The sequence below is a fragment of the Moschus berezovskii genome, chromosome 9 (assembly GCF_049115385.1).
Source record: "Moschus berezovskii isolate FMDL1 chromosome 9, NW_MosBer_1.0, whole genome shotgun sequence".
Taxonomy (NCBI): Eukaryota; Metazoa; Chordata; class Mammalia; order Artiodactyla; family Moschidae; genus Moschus; species Moschus berezovskii.
Window position 1 is genome coordinate 81399961 of NC_142468.1, and position 5325 is coordinate 81405285.

Consider the following 5325-nt stretch of genomic DNA (forward strand, 5'->3'; position numbering starts at 1 on the left):
CTCCGCCTGAGGCCGGCAGACAGCCTCGCTGAGGGACGCCGCAGGCAGGTCTGCGCCTTGGCAGGCAGGTAATGAGGCTCCCCCACAGAGCAAAGGTCTCCTTAACTCCAAATTCATTTTGCACAGAGAAGAGGAAAGAATCAGACATAAACTATAAACTGAATCAAGTATTTATTTTTTAATTCAAATATAAAAAGTGAAGGATGGTGCTTGCTTCAGCAGCACATATACTAAAATTTGAACGATACACAGAAGATTAGCATGGCCCTGAGCAAGGGTGACATGCAAATTTGTGAAGCGTTCCACGTTTTTTTCTTTTTTAATAGTGAAGGATAAAAGCAGTAAAAATGACACTTTAAGTGAATAAACTACCAACTAAGACTCTGATGCTGGGAGGGATTGGGGGCGGGAGGAGAAGGGGAACGCAGAGAATGAGACGGCTGGATGGCATCACCGACTTGATGGACATGAGTTTGAGTGAACTCCGGGAGTTGGTGATGGACAGGGAGGCCTGGAGTGCTGTGATTCATGGGGTCGCAAAGAGTCGGACACGACTGAGCGACTGAACTGAACTGAAATCAACTATATATTCTGACATATATAAAAATGAGGAGGAGGGTGGAAGCAACACAAATTACTGTAAGTGAGCAGCCCTTGGCTATGTGGGTGCCACCCAAGTTCTGCAGTAAATTCCACCGCTAGACTCGGCTGCAGACACCATCCGAGAACCAGAGCTGCTCTTTCCATAACACCAGTAGGAGCCTTCTTTGTCCCCAGGGCATGTACAGAACCCAAGTCTGTGCCTTTAGGTACCTCTTCTGCCAGGCTCCAAGCAGAAGGCTCAACCCGAGCTGTGTTCTTTATCTTCTCCTGCAGGTTAATGGTGCTAAGATGAGGCAAAGGAAGCGCCGAGAGCTTGAGCACCTCCCCTTTCTGCAGCTGTTTTATTTTCTTCTCTTTCTGTAAGTGACTTTTCTGAATTGAAAGAGAAAGGGCGTATTTCCACAGTTCTCACTGGGATTCGGGTTTAACAGGTGCCCTGTCATGGGGCAATTGTTGAGCTCTTATCACTACTGGCTGCTCCGCATCCTCATCTTCTTGGGTGGGTTGGGGGTTCTCTTCCAAACACAGGCAGGTGGCCTGGGGACAGTGCCTGGAATTTCTTTCTTACCGGGGACACCCACAACACCTAACAAGATGCGATAAGGGCAAGGCTTCGCATAAATTTAAAGTGTTTGTCCTCCAATACTCTCTTTGCATTTCGCTACTTGATTCTTTTCTCTGTTTCAAAATCAAAGCCAAAATCAAAGGCATGGTGGGTGGCTTCTCTGGCTAGTTTCTTAGGGAAAATGGGCCCACTGTAAAGAACTCCTGAATCCAGTTTCCCCGCTTTAAATTTGTAGAGCCCTGCTTCTACAGGATTACATTTCTTGGATTTTGCATTGGTTTCCAACACCTCCACCACCTCTTGTATTTTTATTCTCTTCTCAGTACTTTTTAGGATCTTCTGTATATGGGGGAAAGAACCTGAAAAAGAATAGGTATGCATTTATACATGACTGAATTAAGTTCCTGTACACTTTATACAAACACAGCATTGGAAATCAACTGTATTCCATTATAAGATCAAAATGAAATTGCACAGAAAGAAAAAAGAAAGGTGCATGAAGAAATGCTGCCACCTTGTGGCCGCTTTCCATAACAACAAAGTGGAAAGCTGTGCCGATTGGCACTTTAATATTCAGAAGGCCCATCCATGGTGGGGTTGAGTTAAACAACTCCTGCCTTCAAAGACTGTTCTAGGAGTGTTCATCAAAACACAGGGCAGAAATTCAAAAGTCAATTGCTAGATGTTTCACTCATACCCTTAAAAAAAAAACACAGTAATGCTGTCAACCTTGCTAAATATTAGAGAAATCCAAATCAAAACTACAATGAGGTATCGCCTCACACTGGTCGGAATGGCCACTGTCAAACACTCTACAAAGAACCAAGGCTGGAGAGGGTGTGGAGAAATGAGAACTCTCCTCTATCTATGCTGGAATGAAAATTCAGAACAGCTACCATGGAGACAGTGTGTGTGCCTGCTAAGTCACTTCAGTCATGTACGACTCTTCTCGACCCCATGGACTGTAGCCCACCAGGCTCCTCTGTCCATGGGATTCTCCAGGCAAGAACACTGGAATGGGTTGCCATGCCCTCCTCCAGGGGATCTTCTCCACCCAGAGAATCTCATGATTCCTGCATTGGCAGGCAAGTTCTTTACCACTAGCTCCACCTGGGAAGCCCATGGAGACAGCGTGGAGGTTCCTTAAACAATGAAAATGGGAACGAAATTACAATAGTCCTGTCGACTTAAAAAACATTCACAACCTAAAAGTTGAGAGTTATGTTTTATTTCGTGGGGATCTTTAGGACTTCAAGCCCATGAGGCACTATTTCAAGCAACCCTGAGAGAACTGCTCCTGGGAGGGGAGGGGAGGAGACAGCTTACACAGAGCTTTGTAACAAAGGGCAGGTAGTCTGAATATCAAAAGATTACTGTTAAAGAAAACCGGACATCCTGAGTCAAGGAATGTAGTGCTCTTCTGTGTAAGGGAAGATGCCCCAGTCCTGGCTCATTGAAATCATTCCTTTCATATGCACCTCCCCTGTATGGGCCAGCATCCTGTTTTCATACCCTGAGCTTACTTTCCTCAGGGCTCACCTTGGGGAGTCTCTGCCATCTGAAAGCGGCTCAGTTCAGTTCGGTTCAGTTCAGTCGCTCAGTCGTGTCTGACTCTTTGCGACCCCATGAACCACAGCACGCCAGGCCTCCCTGTCCATCACCAACTCCTGGAGTTCACTCAAACTCATGTCCATCGAGTCGATGATGCCATCCAGCCATCTCATTCTCTGTTATCCCCTTCTCCTCCCACCCCCAATCCCTCCCAGCATCAAAGTCTTTTCCAGTGAGTCAACTCGTCGCATGAGGTGGCCAGAGTATTGGAGTTTCAGCTTTAGCATCAGTCCTTCCAATGAAGGCTGCTAGACAGCAGGTATTCTTCTCCTTCCTGAGTTCCTGAGGGCTCACTGGCTCACACTGGATGGCTGCAATTGCAGATGACTATCACCTCTACTTCTGCTTCATTGACTACGCCAAAGCCTTTGACTGTGTGGATCACAATAAACTGTGGAAAATTCTGAAAGAGATGGGAATCCCAGACCACCTGACCTGCCTCTTGAGAAACCTGTATGCAGGTCAGGAAGCAACAGTTAGAACCGGACATGGAACAACAGACTGGTTCCAAACAGGAAAAGGAGAACGTCAAGGCTGTATATTGTCACCCTGCTTATTTAACTTATATGCAGAGTACATCATGCCAAATGCTGGGCTGGAGGAAGCACAAGTGGAATCAAGATTGCTGGGAGAAATATCAATAACCTCAGATATGCAGATGACACCACCCTTATGGCAGAAAATGAAGAATTAAAGAGCCTCTTGATGAAAGTGAAAGAGGAAAGTGAAAAAGTTGGCTTAAAGCTCAACATTCAGAAAAGTAAGATCATGGCATCCAGTCTCATCACTTCGTTGCAAATAGATGGGGAAACAGTGGCAGACTTTACTTTCTTGGTCTCCAAAATCACTGCAGATGGTGACTGCAGCCATGAAATTAAAAGACACTTGCTCCTTGGAAGAAAAGCTATGATTAACCTAGACAGCATATTGAAAAGCAGAGACAGTACTTTGCCAACAAAGGTCCATCTAGTCAAGGCTATGGTTTTTACAGTAGTCATGTATGGATGTGAGAGTTGGATTATAAAGAAAGCTGACCGCCGAAGAATTGATGCTTTTGAACTGTGGTGTTGGAGAAGACTCTTGAGAGTCCCTTGGATTGCAAGGAGATCCAACCAGTCCATCCTAAAGGAGATCAATCCTGGGTGTTCATTGGAAGGACTGATGCTAAAGCTGAAACTCCAATACTTTGGCCACCTGATGTGAAGAACTGACTCATTGGAAAACACCCTGATGCTGGGAAAGATTGAAGGCAGGAGGAGAAGGGGACAACGGAGGATCAGATGGTTGGATGGCATCACCGACTCAATAGACATAAGTCTGAGCAGGCTCCGGGAGTTGGTGATGGACAGGGAAGGTGTGCTGCAGTTCATTGGGCTGCATGTCAGACACATGTTGAGTGACTGAACTATTGACGTGCTGAGTCAGACACGACTGAGCGACTGCACCAGTTGACATCCTTGTTTACTGATACAGCAGGAAATAGTCCATTTCTCACTCCCTAAAACCATACACAAAAATAAGCGCTAAATAATTTACAGATCTCAGTATGAGGATGGACACTCTAAAACCCTTGAGGAAAATATTGGCAGAAAGCGCTTTGTTGTAAATTGCAGCAAGTTCTTTTCAATTTCACATCTTAGAGTAACAAACAGTAAAACAAAAATAAGCCAAAGGGACACCCTGAGCTGGGATCGCGCTGCGATGCTGACCAGGTTCCTGGGCCCTGAGCTACCACCGGTTGGCCAGAAACCGTGTCCCCCTGGCGAGCACGTGGGGCATCGTGGGCGCCATGGGACTGGGGTGGTCCCCCAACTGGCGCCTGATTCTGGACTGGGTGCCCTACATCAACGGCAAGTTCAAGAAGGACGACTAATGAAACTCACCCCTCTCAGGACCCTCGGTGTTTGCCAGGGCTGCCTCCTGCCCTCTGCATCTGAACAGCCCAGGCTCCCCAGAGAGACTCTAGGAAGTACCTGGCATCAGTCCATTTCCTCTGTTGGTGGAACTAGCTTTGCTGTGCGGACGCAATCCTACCCACCTGCACGTGCTCGCGCTGGGCCGTGGTGACCCGGGGATCGCTTCTTCTGCCAACACTGAGCAGGTCTGGGGTTCCCAGGGGCCGGCAGACAAGGCGTGAGCATTTCTGATGTGTGGTGGGTGATACGTGCACAGTGGTTCTCTCTCTCGCTGCCTAAACATGTTACCCCTGACTTGGTGGCTCAGGACAAACATCCCCTCGCTGAGAGCCTGGGAGTGTTCTGAGCGGTGCTGGTGACGGTCCCTCAGGAACTTGCGGCAGCGGCACCTGCTTCATAGCGGCTGGGGTGGGCAGGGGATGGGGCTTCCACGAGGCCCCCTCACGTCCTCAGTGGCTCCTCCCCGTGTGGGCCTCTCGGCTGTGACGTGAGCCTCCTTGCTGCATGGTGGGCGGGGGTGGGGAGGGGCTGCCTTTTACCAGAGACTCGGAAGTCTCAGGCCGTCTCCTCCACATCTCCTTCAGGAGGAGAACTAGGCTCTGGGTCTTGAAGGGAGGCACAGGGAACCTC

General features: G+C 48.1%; 1 non-coding gene and 1 pseudogene across 1 annotated transcript; both read left to right on the top strand.

Moving 5' to 3' along the window:
• Positions 1 to 206: 206 nt before the first annotated feature.
• Positions 207 to 312, top strand: LOC129563674 (U6 spliceosomal RNA). The gene has a single exon (XR_008687413.1). It is a non-coding gene; the product is annotated as a U6 spliceosomal RNA (small nuclear RNA).
• A 4168-nt stretch (positions 313 to 4480) lies between these two features.
• On the top strand, positions 4481 to 4652 carry LOC148776600 (cytochrome b-c1 complex subunit 10 pseudogene; annotated as a pseudogene).
• Positions 4653 to 5325: the final 673 nt, after the last annotated feature.